The sequence below is a fragment of the Pongo pygmaeus genome, chromosome 21 (assembly GCF_028885625.2).
Source record: "Pongo pygmaeus isolate AG05252 chromosome 21, NHGRI_mPonPyg2-v2.0_pri, whole genome shotgun sequence".
NCBI lineage: Eukaryota > Metazoa > Chordata > Mammalia > Primates > Hominidae > Pongo > Pongo pygmaeus.
In genome coordinates, this window is record NC_072394.2 from 19,889,789 (window position 1) to 19,905,937 (window position 16,149).

Genomic DNA, 16,149 nt, shown 5'->3' on the forward strand with positions numbered 1-16,149 from the left:
AACCCGAGCTTCAGGCTACTCCTGCGTGTCGGGTGGCTACGGAATCTCAATTACCCTTTTTAAACTTCAATCTCTTCATTTGATAAATGGGATCAATGACTCTCCATCTCAAATGGGTCTAACAGTATCTGCTCAACCTAATGGCTTAGATGGGAAACTGCTTTATTCAGGAAAGGACTCCGGAACGGTAAGCTGCTTTAGTAAGGTGTGGTGGCATGTTCTTCCAAGTTGAGAAGTTCTGCTAGACGGGAGAAATGAACAGTGCCCGTTTCTGAGTGTTCCAGACCACAGCCTTGCAGCTCTGGGGACCTAAAGGAAGAAACATCAGATGTGTCTCGCGGGGCTGCAGACATTAAGACCAGGATGGAATTCAGGTGATGGTACTGGTTCCACTCACCCGCTCCTCCTTCAAATGCCTCCTTCTGGCACTCTGCATTTCAGCATTCTCTTTGGGCTGCGGAGGCTCCCCAGAAGCCACGTCCCCTGAAAGGAACATAGGAAGGACCTCTTGTTCCTGGCACCACCTTTATCTCCTGCCCCTGTCCACCAGGACACCTGGGCAAGACGCAGCGCAATGGTGGGTTACCAGGCAGGAGGGAGGGCTCTAGGAAGGTTGGGAGCCATGGAACTCTGGAGCTTAACCTTCTCTGACCACCAGCGTACGAGTCTGCGGTGGCAGGACTGGGGCCTCTGCCTAGTGTTGAAACGGGGGCCCACAGATGCTTTTCTAAATAACTTTTGACCCCCTTTCTGGTAAACCTTTTTTTCATAGTTGATTCTCTATGAAATCTAGACTGCAAACACCACCTCCTCCGCTCCTAGAACGCAGACTGTCTTACCAACGCCCTAGTTTCCTTCCAATTCCAACTGGGGCGGGCCCGCCATGGGGGTCTCTGGAGTCTGGACTCCGCGCCCACTTGCTCCTCCAGGGCTTAGCTGGTCAGGACTTGAACATTCGCCGGACCCATAAATTGGGTCATTTTTAACCTCAAAACCGAACCGGAGCCTGGGGAGGCCTTTAGGACCGAGGGGAGCCATCTCTTCCTCTAGTCGGGCAACAAATTCCTGTCCTCCTAGTCCCCCGCAGCTATCCCCCGCCCCCAGCCTCTGTGGCCCTCACATTGTCAGACACTGGCCCCGGGCCACCCTCTGGACGCGATCCCCTGCTAGGGCCTCCCTGGTCTGGGGCAAAGTTGGTGGCCACCTTCGCGCGGGCTGCGCCCTCCTCCTCTTCGCTGCCCTCGTCCCCCGGGGCCCGCGCCCGCTGCCTCCAGCACGCGCGTCGCCAGGCTCCGCAAGCGAAGCGGAGCGGCTCGCCCCAGGGCGTCCTTTGCCCAGCCTGCCGGCCAGGCGCGCGCGACGAGAGTCTCCCCGCACCCCTTCCTCTCCCGGGGGCCGAGAGGGCTGGGCTCCGCCCCGGCGCCGCAGCTCCCGACTCCCCGCCGCTTGGGCAGCTGCCGCTGCCCCGCGCCCAGCGCTCGGGGCAGCCGGGGGCGCTGGCGGCGAGCGCAGGGCGGGGAGCGGCGTGGGGAGCAGAGCGGCGGGGAGGGGAGGGCAGAGGAGGAGAGAGCCTGGCAGCGGAGGAGCAGAGGCGGGCGCCGCACCGCCCCGCACGCTCGCTCGCTCGGGAGACTCGCGAGCGGCCGCTTGGGCGCACTTGCCGGGTCACCTTGTCCCGGAGGTAAGTCCAGACCTCCTGGCCGTGGGGGCGGGCGGAGGGGCCCGCAGTGGGCGGGGTCGCGGCGGGGGCCGCGAGCTGGCGGCGGGAGCCGGAGGCTGCCCGGCGCGGGCGGGTGTCCTAGTCCTGGCTCCGCCTCGGAGCGCGCAGACCCGGCGGCGGCGTGGCGCCCGCGGTAAGTCCGGGTGGTCGCCGCGACGAGACTTGGGAGACACGGGGTCGCCGGGCGGGAGGGGGAGCTGAGCCGGCGGAGAAGATGCCCAGGAATGGGTCGGTGCTGGCCTGGGCTGCACCTTGGTGCCTTGCCACCCCGGTAGACGCGAAGGGGTTGCTGTGCGAATTCGATGGGAGCTAGTGAGACCGAGAGCTGGGAGCGTAGCGGAGCCAGGCTGCCCAGCAGGGCCATGAGGGCGCGCGGCGGGCCAAGGCTCTGCGGATTTGGGCTGCCCCTCAGAGTGACCCGAAGGAGACCAGCCAGGGCTGGTGAGCCGGGCGGCCGCGGAGCTGGGGACCTAGGTCTGTTTGGGAGTAGGAAGGGAAACAGACTAATTCTCCGAGCGGAGCGGCAGGCAAGGTGCAAACGCGCTTGGGATGGGGAATCCCGACGGGCGACCGGGGCGGAAGCAGGGACTCCTGGAGCCCCTTTCCTCTAGCCAGGACAAGGCCTGCCTTCAAAAGCTGTCTGGCCCCTGGCAGCCGCGACAGCCTGCAGCCCTGGGAGCCACAGCCCTGGCGCCGAGATAGGAGCGAGCACATACGCTTTTTTGGTTCCAATTTGAATCTCGCTTTTTCCTAGTCGTGATTTCTGCCTCTTCGTGTGCGCTCTCTGGGCAGTGAGGAGGAAGGAATGGCTCACTGGATGAGTTGGGCACTTTTCTTAGGGAAGGGGCTTTGTCCCTATGCGCTTTTTGCAGGACCCTAGTACAGTGGCTCTGGCAACCGAGCTTTGAGGAGGCGGCCAGAGGGACCGCTTGGCATTTCTGAAAGACGAGAGGAAGGGGTCTTCTGGTAGTCCTGTTTTCTTTTGGGGGTTTCGTTGCACGCAGAGGCTTGGGCGCTTGGCACCCAGACTTCAGGTGCGCACAGTTCTCCTGCGACGTCAGATGCGCTGGCGCCGCGGCGCCCCTGGCTAGGACCGATGCCTGCGCCTTCCGTGGCTACGTCCTGGTGTTTAGTGCAGCGGACACCGGCCGAAGCCTTGGCTGATTGGAGGTGTCGCGGGGGAGGGGGGCTGGGCGTTACACAGTGGCTCCGTTTTCTGGTTGGAATCAGTTGGTGGGGCGTGCGCGCGCGAGTCCGCGTATCTATCTGTCCGTCTCCTTCCTACAGCCCAGCGTGTTTGGTCTGAGTCCAAAGAAGGAGGTGGTGTGTGTGTGCTGCGTAGACCTGCGCCTGTGGGGTGAGCAGCCTCATAGCCCCCAGAGCCGGCCAACTTCTCCGTGCTAGGCTGCTACCTCAAGGGCCGCCGCGTCGGGGATCGGAAGTGGTCTTCAAAGAGGGGTCTAGGTTTCGAAGTCCTGGCAGCAGCCGAAGTGAAAAGGAGCTGCCAGGAGGCGGGCTGTGGGCAGTCTGATGTCCGGTCTGGAGCAGACAGGAAGAAACTGAAGTCGAAATTTTAGTTGAATTGCGTGCTCTGTGTTTGGCGGTGGTGTGGCCCGTTCTTTTGGAGGTCCACACCACAGGTGTGAGGCCTGTGGGCCCTGAGGAAGCGCCCTCCCCTTAATTCCTCCCTCCCCTCTCACTCCACCGCCCGCCCCTTTGCAAAGAGCAAGCCTGACAGTAAGTAGCTGATCGGCGCCCTCTCTCACCCTGTCCCCATTTCCTGCATGAAAACGGAATCCTCATAATCAAGAGGGCCTTGTTAAAAAAAAAAAAAAAAAAAAAAAAAAGGAAAGAAAAGATGGAGAAACCTATTTTTAAACTTTTTTATTATGGAAAATTTCAGTGGTAAACAGTGACAGACAGAGAATAGTGCACTGAAGCTTTGTGTACCCCCCACCCAGTCACCACCTGCAGTTCCCTTTGGTAGAGTTTTGGAGGCCTCAGAGTTTTGGACGCCTTGTTTGATGAAGTATTTCAAAACTCATTCTAAAATGCTAAGTATTGGATAGTAGGTTAATTAGCTCCATTCAGTCATGACACATTGTATACGCATATCACAGCATCACTTTGTACCCCATAAACATATATAATTATAATTTGTTAATATCTGATAAAATAAACCAATTCATTAAAAATACAAAATTACGTTGATATAAACTTCAAAAAAAAAATTCCAAACTCACTTCACCTCTAAACACATCCCTCTGTATCTCCAGCTGATGACATTTCATTTTATTTTCACCTAACTATCAAAAATGTCAGTTTTTAATAACCCCATTAGAGTATAGGTGATATTAAAATATAAATGAAGGCCCCCTCCATTCCCATTTTAGGGTAGAAAAGGAAAACCTGCCAACTTTCCTTGAGGCCTACAGGGGCGAGATATTGAAGAAGGAAAGACAAGTCTGGATCCTGGGAAGACAGACATGTTAGCAATAGGCGCAGTTTCATCCTAATTCACGAAGGGCGTGAACACGATTCTGGTTGAGCCGTGAAAGGCAAGAGAATTTTTTTGGATAAAAACTTTAAAACTCAGTTCAAAAATTATAAGCAATTAATTTCTTCCACATTTAGCATTGAGATAAATTAAAAGTGCTCTACCAGACTTGAGTTATTTTTCTCATTAATTTTAAATCGTATTTTTTAGGGAGTTATTACTATTATCAGAGAATAGAAGGTTGTTTTCTTATGTAAGATTTCTATCTGAGGCACTAGTTGGTGCTATTCTGAGGTTCATGGAGAGTACTGAACATTTCGTTGTTAAATTAGAAAATGTTTGGTCATCCTCCAGGTCACACCTGCTCTGCCCTCTGAAGAGGCTCTGTGCTTGCTGAGATATGATGTTCAGTGTGACTTCTACTGGCTGGAGAGGCATGGCACGCAGGGAGGCACTGGAGGTAGTGGGAGGGGAGGCCCTCCCTCCACCAGCCCCCTCCCATTCTGCACACCTCTGTGCTTTCCTGTATATAAAAGCAGTTCCTAAAAATTGTCAATGACGTTCTTAGAGGAGTCAGTCAGACTTTTGAATACCTTTATAAAGTGCACTATTTAAAGGCATCCTTAGTTAACCTTTTGTAAGATGAATAACCATCTTGTAGGTGAGCAGTTTTATGTCCTGTCACCCATCCCCAAATAAAACCTTGTCTTTTCATGACGCCAGCTTGACCCTGTGCCCCTCACATTGGCCTTTCAGACCGTCATGCACATTGGAAAATGCAGGCTCCATCTCAGAGTGAATGTACTGCTGTGGCCCATAGTTTGAACATATGTCATATTATCAGCAAAATTCTTTGAATGAGTGAGTAAAGGTGACAAGGACTGAAGTATGTGGGGTGTTAATTTGACAACACCACCGGAACACTAGGGGTAAATGACTAGCAAAACAGCCTGTTGTATCAGTGGAAAGTTGCGTAAGGTCATTTTGGGGCAGTGCACTGATAGAAGTTTTTGGATCCGTAGCTCTTGACCCAGCATCACTACACTGGGGCGTGGTGTCAAAATCTCTACAAAGCAGTATTCAAAACATTAGAGATAGGCTGACCGGGTCTCTAACCATGTCACCAGAATTAGAATAATGAAGTTGTCAACGGGAGGTTTGAACAAATGTGGTTTCTCAGCATTCTCTGTGCAAGATGCCCATTTTGAATGATTCCTGAGAGATCCTAAACTCGTGTTCAAAGAGCAGCTGAAGTAACCCGGGCACCAGCTATGATTCAGTGCCCTCGTGGTTGCTTTGCTTACGTCCAGGCAGCATATTGGATTGTGTGGGGAGTGGGGGAGGGATGCACTGGGGAGACAGGTGTGCAGAGTGTCTCCTGTCCCCAGGCTATTCCCTTTTTCCCCTTGGGCCTTTCGTGAGTGCCATGAGCAGACGTAGGCTCTAGAATCTGGAAGGTCCCATTTGTTTTCTCAGAATGCCATGTGAATACAAATTTACCCAGAGAAACATTGAGACAATGAAGTGTCCTCAATCCAGTGTCTTTTTCATTTAACAAACTGTGACAGCATTAACGCTTGGTTTTCAAAATCCCGGAAAGAATATGGTTGAAAAGAAACGGCCTCAGAAAAGTGATGTGGTTTGTCTAAGATCATTCAACTAGCAAGCAGCAGAACCCAGAGTCTGGAGCCTACAACCTGCCGTTGGCAAGAGTGAGGATTGGGACGTGCGTTTGCACTTACTTGGGGTGGACGGACACATGCACAGGAATGTACTCAGTGTGCGTACATAGCCATGTGGGCTAAAGATTTACAGGAACGGATAGGAAAGGCACGTGAGCAATAGCTTATGAAATTTATCCTTAACATAACTAAATTTAGATTCATATTATAAAACTTACCTGATGCATTCTCTAAGATGGAAACGTTTTTAAAACAGATTACCAACAAACCACCACCCTCCGTTTATAATATGTGATGATTCAAGATGCAAGCATGGTTGGTTGACAAACTGTAAATCATCTTAAACGATTATTTGATAAATGACCTGTTAAACTACCAAAAACAAAGGAAAATAGAAACTCTAAAGAACAACAACAGATAAGCTTCAGGATCAAAAATAACTGTTAGAACCAAAAGTAACAGAACCAGGAACATTATACACAGGTAGAAAATAATAAAAATAAAAGCTGCCTCCAAAGGCACAACCCAGGGGATAACTTTCCCTGTTTAGTTGCATAAAAAGAATTTAGGAGTTCAGTTAGCATTATTTCAGAGAGATGGGCCTTGCAATCCGTGTTCAGTGTGAAAACACTTTTTGCTTGGTTTTTAGTTGTTAACTGAATTTTTGTTGATAAAATTCATTTTTAAATACTGGGGCGGCATTTAGAGAATGAGTCTGAAGGAGAGACTACTTGCGTGGACTTTAAACTGGGTCTTTCAGAAAGGGCTCACTTAGGTTAAATTTCTATTTTGAACAATTCTTAGGTCTCCAACAAGTTCAGTTGTAATCTATCACTTGGCCTCACTGGGCAGGTGCCTGCTTTCAGATGTTACCTCCATCTGTTTCTTCCTCACCTTTCCTCTCTTTCAGAAAACTTCAGTACCCAAAACAAAACCAAAAAGCAAACACATTTCAGATAATTAGAACCACAAAAGTTTTATTCCGTTGCTTCAACTTTAAACTACAGATCTTTCTGAAAGGGAGATACAGTAATCTTACCTCAAATACATTTGGAACCACCCCCCATGCCCCCGCTTAGAAAAGCAAATAAATGAAATGTTATAGAAACTCACTCTTCTGTCATGCGTACAATAGGCAGTTTTTAACTTCTTCCTATGATCTTGGTCCTCACATGTTGGTGGTACAGACCCTCAACTGGCATGGGTCTGAGATGCAGGAGTTTATTCCTGAAAATCCTAATGAGATTAAGTCCTGGGACAGTTTCCCAGTGGAAACCCAGTAGCCATGCTGAGGGGTGGCCTGAGGCATTAGCTTTAGGGTAGACCCCGGAGAAGCCCAACTCATCCTACAAAAGATTGGTACCAATTCCACTGTTAATTATTTGCAGTTTCTAAAAGTGCATTTAATAAAGCCTATGTGTTTCTGCAGCCAACCTTCATGTCTGACATCTTAGCCTCAGCCCATCACCCATGTGTCTCCTTTATAAGAAACCTTGTCCTTATGGGTTGAGTGCCCCATGGGATAATGGCACAGCACCAGTAGGGCAGTCAAAAGAGTTGAGATATGATAAGTAGTGTGCGTGGTTTCTGAGATGCTGTCTAAGCACAGGGGCTGGCCTGGGCTGGTAGTCATAGATGATTGACTGTCATAGATTGACTGTAAGAGGCACTCATCTGCCTCAGATCTGCCATGGAAACCCTGTATTTGTGAGGACCTTGGAGAGGACCCTGCACAGGGCAGTCCCACCAATCCTAACCCAGTCTTGGAATGTTTTCAGACATCTCTTGCCTGTGTACGATTCTGGCTTTACTTTTCTCTCCCAATTCCTCACCGTTTCCATAGTGCCTTTGTGACAAGTGGCTTCACAACAAAGAACTATGAGCTGATTAATGTGCATAGTATCTTTTTTTTTTTTGAAATGGCGTCTCACTCTATCACCCAGGCTGGAGTGCAGTGGAACAATCTCAGCTTACTGCAACCTCCGCCTCCCAGGTTCAAGCGATTCTTCTGCCTCAACCTCCCAAGTAGCTGGGACTACAGGTGCACTCCACCATGCCCGGCTAATTTTTCTATTTTTAGTAGAGACGAGGTTTCACCATGTTGGCCAGGCAGGTCTTGAACTCCTGACGTTAAGTGATCTGCCGGTCTTAGCCTCCCAAAGAGCTGGAATTACAGGCATGAGCCACTGTGCCCGGCCTAATGTGCACAGTATCTTAACATTTTTTTCTTACATACTAAACCCAGAAATACAGCTCTTTCATTTCAGTACTCTAATAATAGTTTAATACTCTAAATTTCCTCACAAAGACAGGTTTTTGTTGAAAGCTAACTTTGAGTCAAGGGAAATAATTTGTTTTGTTATTTCTAAGTTTATTCTCTGCCCTTCGTTCTTATCCTGACCTTTAAAAGCTGCGGATATTGGCCTGGCATGGTGGCTCATGCCTGTAATCCCAGCACTTTGGGAGGCTAAGGCGGGCAGATCACTTGAGGTCAGGAGTTCAGGACCATCATGGCTAACACAGTGAAACCCCGTCTCTACTAAAAATGACATAAAAATTAGCCGGGCATGGTGGCGGGCACCTGCAGTCCCAGCTACTCGGGAGGCTGAGGCAGGAGAATGGCGTGAACCTGGGAAGCAGAGCTTGCAGTGAGCCAAGATCCCACCACTACACTTCAGCCTGGGTGACAGATCAAGATTCCATCTAAAAAAAAAAAAACAGCTGTGGATATTAAGTATCACACCTTCACATAGTCCATTGTTCTCACTTTGTTCACAATGGTATCATCAAGGCTCTGCTGGAAGCCTCTCCTAACCGCTCTGAACTTGGTAAGGACCCTGCAGCCTGCAGCACAGCTGTCCCACTAAAGTAGCCTGGAGCAAGGAGGGTCATTTGTCCAGCTGCATCTCTGTCCTTCTGCCATCCGCTGTGGCCCTGCTCGTGTGGGTCCTCTTGTGTAACATTCATTGGTACACTTGTTAATCTGAATGTTCTGGGTGTAGGTGTATTAGCTGTGAATCGGAGCCCTGGATATATTTGAGGACATCACACTCTATTTTAGAACCATAGAGATGAAATGTATCTGTTGACTCAATATGTGCAGAATTGTGTAGCTTCCTTCCTTGCCTATTGCTAGACCTCGAGTTTCTGATTTGTCACATACCTTTCCAGGAAAAACATGCGTCACACTCTTGGGACACAAAAATGAGTTTGCATCCCTAATCTCAGCAACGGTTCTGTCTGTTGCTCTTCACATGCCTACAAGACAAAGTGGCACAGGGCTGTTCAGTGAGTGCTGGGGTGACCAGGTGGCCCTACCGTCTCACCATTGGTGTTGGGCCATAGCCCGTCCTCAACACACTCTTTTTTTTTTTTCCCCAGAGCAGGGCCACATGGACACCTCCCTCCTCACTAAGCTCTCCTGCATCCCATTGATTGTCTGCAGTCACCTATCTGTCACCATACTTGCCCTTCAGGGGAGACTGAGGCTGGGGTGCAATGGAGGGGCTGATGGAGAGCCCAGCATTGGCCAAAGGATGGACCTCAGTCACTAGCACTTCTACACGGTTATAGATATTCCAAACTCCAGGTGTTTCTGACCTGTCTGGACCTAAGACACAGACGTGGGCTTCCAGCATTACTGACCTCAGGATTTGGCTCTGGGCTGGACAAGAACTCCACCCTGCCAGTGGCTGAGCGTCCTCTTTTGGTAGAACCAGGTAAGCCTGGTGCCTCACCACAGAGCCGCCTGGCTGCCCTAAAAGGGTGGCCCTGCTCTTCAGGTCTGGGTGAAATAGAGGTGAGCTAAACAATTGTGGGGAAATAAAGTGAGCTCAAACCCGAAGGGTCAGATTAAAGCTGGCAGGGCCTGTTTGGATGTTGTCATGAAGGTGATTCAGGAAGACCACCAGCTTCAACTATTGGTGCCTTATTGCTTCAGTGTCTCTCTCAGGGACCAGAGTGGGCAGCGCCAGGCAGGGCAAGGGAGGAGCCCTAGGAGGGAGGGGTGGAGATTGAGCTTTGTCTGTTATTCCGTGTGACTCCCTCGGCGAGCTCCCCAAATGCCTGTTTGACACTTGGTGGAATGAAGAGACCCAGAGGGCTTCCCCAGTGTGCCGTCCAGCCTCACCATCTGCCAGAGGCAGAGCCAGGGCACAGGGACCCAAGTTTTTAGGGCTTGTTTGCTTTTGTGTTTGTCTCTAAAGTGCATTTTTTCTCACTGACTGTGCCCAGTTTTCTTGGCATTGCTGGAACCTAGAATACTGTTTGGGACAATGACAGACCCCGTGCACTGTGGACAAACAGATGCAGACAGCTCCAGCTTCCAGCAAGCCCCAAGTAGGACACAACGTGATGAGAACATTTCACCATCTGTGCTTTTCAGTGATTTCCTGGGAGGAGAGCGCCACAGCCAGTCAGGGGCACCATGGGCAAGGGGAGGCCCAGGTCCTAGGCCAGGCCAGGAGTCATGCACCTGGAAAAGTCTAGAACAGAAGCCTCCCACAGAACTCGCAGGCAGGCAGAGGGGAAGCTGCATTCCTGTAATGCCAGAGGCCAAGATATTTAGAGAGAACATCAGATTGAACTCCGCAGGACAGCAGGTCGACTGTCAGACCTCGTGGGCACTGTGTTCTCGTCTTGCTCTCAGCATAAGGCTTTTCCCGGAAGATGGAAATGTTCTTTCTCCTTAGACACTGCCCAGAAATGCTGATCTTCCTGGAATTTCTATTCAGAGCTTTAAATATTACAGAAATATATATTTGGTGAGTTAGGCTCTGCCAACTGTTTCAGTCTCTCCTCCAAACTAAGTTGGTGCCTGATTAGAGTAAAAACAAGGATGTAGATTGCTTCTTGGGGACCCAAATCAGAGGGTCTCTGTCTCCACCAGAGCCTGACCCAGCCCTGGAGAGTGACTTTGGGAGCCCTGTCCTGATGGGTTCTTCCCTCTCCTCTGAGACCTTCTCCCCGAGCCCTCAGCCTCCTTGGATTCCGCCCGCCAGGCCTTCTCTGTCAGAACGGAGTGGCCCCAGGGGCAGGACTCACCTCTACCAACTGAGCTTTCCTGTGTGCACAACTGGCTGCCCTAGATATTTTCCTGTCCCTACCCCTTACCCAAGGCCATCTCTGGGACGTTCTCTGGCGCAGCAGCCTCAGTGAACCCATTCTCTAACTGCTCCCTCCAACCCCTCAGGCTTCCCTTCCCATGCCCCTTCCTCTGATGATGAAGCTCAGTAACCCAGGAATCCACACCAGAAACTCCCTAGCCCCTGGGCTTCTTCCGCTTTCTCATCACTAGATCTAAGTATTTCCTGCCTCTCTCTTGCATCTTTTCCACCCCTGGCCCCGTATGCACACTCGTCTCTTGCCGGATCATCTCAGTAGCTTCCTGCAAGCTCTCCCTGCCTGCTTCATTGTGCCTCTTGCCTCCAGGACTGCCAGGAGAGTGAGCTGTCTCAAGTGCAGATCCGCCTCTGGGGCCCTCCTCTCGAAGCCCCCTACTCGCACTGGACAGGCTGCTTGGGGAAAGATACAAGGCAAGGCTGTCCTGTCAGTCCCTGTTCACCCTCCAGCTTCATCCCCATTTCTCTAGGTGCCCAGAACACCGAGTTACTCCTGCCCTGCCGTGCACAAGTACGTGTGCACACACAAATGCCTGCACACACACACTCCATGGTCCCCACGTGCACGCACACACACACAATTACCCCACCTGCAGTTGGCTACCTCTTGCCTCTTGCTAATCTCCTTTGAGGTTCAGATGTGTAGCTTGATCATCACCTCTTCCCAGCATCCCTCCTCCAAGTTCGGCATCCCCGCTTCTAGGTATCCTTGGCACCTGGGCCCACCCCAGCACTGGTGTGGCATTAGCAGAACAACCAAGGATGAAATATCTACAAATAACTGTCAAGAAATGTGTAAGACCTATATAATGCTATTTCAATCAGAATGCCAATATTATATTGTCTTTTGAGCTTGACAGAATTATTCAAAAGTTCATGAAAGAATAATCAGGCTACAGTACTAAATTTTTTTCAGTGAAGAACTGAAATTATCCTACCAGATAATAAAACGAAGTGTTCAAATTACGTTAATTGACCTCAAATCCATTAGGATGGCTACTGTCAAAAAAATCACAGAAAATAACAAGTGTTGGTAAGGATGTTTGGAAATTGGAACCCATGTGCACTACTTGGGGAACTGTGAGAGGATGTAGTTGCTATGGAAAATAGTGTGGAGGTTCCTCAGAAACACTAAACATAGATTTGCCATATGATCCAGCAGTCCCACTTCTGGGTATATATCCAAAATAATTGAAAGCAGAGTCTTGAAGAGATACGCACATGCCCATTTTGATAGTAACATTATTCACAATAGCTAAAACATGGAAGCAAGCCAAGTGTCTATCAGCAGATGAGCGGATAAGCAAAATGTCCTAAACACATACAGTGAAATATTGTTCAGCCTTGAAAAAAAAAGAAATTCTGTCATAGGCTACAACATGATGAACACTGAGGACACTATGCTTAGTGAAATAAGCCAGAGACAAAAAGGCACATACGATATGATTTCACTTATCTGACATACTGAGAGTTCTCAAACTCAGAGGTAGAAAGTACAATGGTGGTTGTGAGGGTCTGGGGAAGGGGAGATGGGAGTTATTGTTTAAAGGATATAGAGTTGCATACGTGCAAGATGAAAAAGTTCCGGAGAACCCTTGCACAGCAATGTCAATATACTTAGCACTGCTGAACTGTACACTAAGAAATTGTTACAATTATGTAAATTTTATGTTGTGTGTGGGGGGGTTTTTTTGCCACAATAAAAAAAAAGCTACATTAATTGGAAATGTAAGATTCTAGTTACTGGCATGTAGTTAACAGGCTATTCTGATTTTCTACTGTTGCTTAACAGACTTCCCCCAAAACTCAGTGTTCATGGACCTGTGGGTGAGGAATTTGAAAGGGCACAGTGGGGACGGCTTATCTCTGCTCCATGGCTCCTGGGGCCTCAGCTGGGAAGACTCACATGGCTGGGGCTGGAGTCCTTGCCCAGGCTGGGCTCACTCGGAGCCTGGACCAGGAGCACCTACACGTGTCCTCTCCCTGGGTTTCCTCCCAGCGTGGTGTCAGGGTGGCCAGACTTCATATGCCGAGGTTTCTGCTCCAAAAGTGAGTGTGAACGCGATCAAGACTGCATGCTCTCCTGACCCATCTCCACAGCCACTCTGGGTCAGCGCCACAGGATTCTGTTGATTATAGGCAAGTTTCTAAGCCAGCCCAGAATCAAGGAGGCAAATTACACCCCACTTTTGAAGGGAGGTGTGTGAAAGAATTTATGAACCACAAATTCAATCTGCCATGCAGACAGGTAGGTCAGACAGAGAGCTCTGAAACGGATGCCAGCCCCAAGAGCTTAATGAATGTGTGGGAGCTGGCGGACAGAGCTGAATTAGTCAACGTGGAGCACTTTGGAAGTAGGTAGTTGGACTATAAAGTCAACTTATATCTCCCCATTTCATAAAAAGTTCTGAATGTATATAAAAAGCATTGATAAATAAATATTCTAGAAGCATGAATAAATTCAGCCTGAACATCTTACCAGTAATCCCAAGTGAAAAAAAATTGATAAAGATTAAATATATGTACACATTCTATACAACAGGCACTGTAAACAAAATTGGAAAGCATATAATAATCTGGAAACAAACATTTGCAACAAATTAACAAATGCTTAATAATCCTCACAGAGCAAATAAGAAAACACAAACAACCTAATTAAAAACTGAGCTCATGCCATGGAGAAAAAGGTGAGAAGAAGTGGAAATCACTAAGAAATAAATACATGGAAAAACATATGTGCATTTTTACTTGTTTTTTGGTTTTTGTTGTTATTGTTTTTTTTTCTGAGATGGAGTCTCACTCTGTCACCCAGGCTGGAGTGCAGTGGTGCGATCTCTGCTCACTGCAACCTCTGTCTCCCCTGACCTTGTGATGCACCTGCCTCAGCCTCCCAAAGTGCTGGGATTACAGGCGTGAGTCACCACGCCCGGCCGTGCATCTTTACTTGTAATGATGCAAATGCACATGAAAGTTAGGGAAGACACATCTCTCCAGAATGATTGCCCAGCTTCAGAGATTCCAGTTGCTCAGTAAAGGCACCTGAGGCAGCCTTTGGGATCACTGGGGAGGTTGAATCTCTTGTCTTGAAAGTTTCACTGAAATGTTCACTGAGGTCCTTCCTCTATATCCATGGCCCCATAACAGAACCACTAAAGCATTTCTAATGTACACGCAGAGTGTGTGCATCTTGACTTCAAGTAATGAACTGTCAGAAAAAAACTAAATGCCTGTCAAAAGGGGATGGTTAAATATGATGCAACTATTATGATGTTCTTAAAATAATGATTAAATTATTTTAAATCCCTTGCCCATTGGCCAGGGCTGTGCTGGGTATGTATCTACATGGATCAATGTCCATGGTAAACTACTAAGGTTGGAAACCTAGAGGAAAATATGTTGGACATTTGTGTGAGTATGTTATTCTCTGGGAGTGAAGTTTAAATATTTATTCAGATAATTCTTGAAAACGGTTCTCCACGTTGTTAATGGTACGTAGCCATGACGAGTAGAATGGAAATAGGAACTTCCATGGTTTTAATTTTCTATGCAATTGGTACGATTTGAATTCATAAGCATAAACATGTTGTTTTTGCAATTTAAAAAACCTATTTAAACACATATCTATCGTTTGGAAATAATCAGAGGTCTGGATGTAGTGTTTTGGCTACACGTTCACATTCATACCTGATTTGGGGGAAGTGGAAAGCCTGGAGCCTCCTAGAAGTTGAGTGAAGGATGTCTTTGTCAAGCGTGCAATGCACGTTGTGGTTGCAGTGTGATGCAGCAGGAGTCCAAGCCGTGGGCACTCACGCATGCAGAGAAAGGTGTGCACGTGTGGAAGGGACTGCAGGAGATGCCAGTACCGCCGTGAGTAGCTCCAGGCATGGGGGTTACACGTGGATTTCATTTCCTATGTTACGTACTTTTCTGATTTTCAACTTGATCCCTGATTATTGTTTTGATTAGGAAAAAAAACCCAAAAGTTTAGAAATTATTTTGTTCTCTCTCTCATTTGACTGAAAATCTGTTTCTTAATCATATTTTATGTTCCCACGTCCTATGCCCAGAGCCTGGCACACATTATGTGCTCAGCCAGTGTTTGCTCTTCCTGTACTTCCCCTGGGCACCTCCCTGCCTCTTGAAAGAGCGTGCTCCGCATTCCCACCCAGGACTCCCAGCCTGAGGAAGCCCTTCTCCTCTGAGCATACGTGTGCATGCTCCTGCCTGGGGCTGACAGTCTTGGCTCTAAGCCCCACAGCAGTGGATACGTTTTCAAGAGTAGTTCATTCACCACATATTGAGTACTTGCCATTTGCTTGACCTTGTGGCAGACCCCAGAGACAGAGATGAAAGGCTTTGGTCCCTCATGGAAGAAGGGCGTTCAGAGGCCGTGCCTAGTGTGCAGGGCCTCACTTTGCTTGACACGGTGCAAGTGGCGATACAGGCAGGCCAGCGGGGATGCTGCCGCCAGTTGCAGCCAAGACTCGGAATGCGAAAGAGTGACTAGCCTGGAGGAGTAGAAAGAAGGGGTCTTCTCGGCAGAGGGTGCAGGATAGGGCAGAGGTCACAGAGGCCTCCGCGCACCTAGGAGGTGGAAGTTGGATGTGGCTTCAGAATTCAGTCTGCATCAATGGTGTTTACTGAGATCCAGGCGCCCACACGAGAAACAGCAGATGGGGTCTGATGAATTCAAGTGCAGTTCTGGCTACCTACTGCTGCCCAGATTGCCCCAAAATGTATAGCATGAAAGCTCTAAGGGTTGGGAATTTTGGAGGGGTCGGCTGGGCGCGTCCAGCCCCATTCTGTCAGGCAGGTGCTGTCAGAGTGTATCTGGAGCCAGAAGAGTGGGGGCCTGGGGCTACTGGGGGTCGGCCGGGTAACTGTAACCTCAGGGGTGCTGCACGTGGTCTCCCCACATGAAGGATATTGCCTTTCTTACAGCATGGCAGCCTTTTGAGGTATTAAACTTCGTGAAAGGAAGGTCAAGGCTCCGGTTTGAGTTTTCTAGTAAAAGACAGGTTGCGTGAACTTTTCTGACCTAGCCTCAGAGGTCAGGTCATGTCACTGCGGCCACACTCCTTCTGTTCAGGGTGAGTCTCAAGCCCACCTGGGTTCAAGGGGAGGGAGCAG

The 16,149-nt window shown here is 49.0% G+C and overlaps 1 protein-coding gene across 5 annotated transcripts in view; it reads left to right on the top strand.

Moving 5' to 3' along the window:
* Positions 1-558: 558 nt before the first annotated feature.
* SYNDIG1 (synapse differentiation inducing 1) overlaps positions 559-16,149 on the top strand; it is a 199,584-nt gene continuing 183,993 nt past the window's right edge. For 3 of the 5 annotated variants that reach the window (XM_054468078.2, XM_054468077.2, XM_063658989.1), the window contains exon 1: positions 1,549-1,681. The gene's annotated coding sequence lies outside the window, so the exon portion shown is untranslated. Of the gene's footprint in view, positions 578-1,548; positions 1,682-1,749; positions 1,854-16,149 lie in introns of those variants that run through there. The other 2 variants (XM_054468080.2, XM_054468081.2) reach the window with 2 other exon arrangements.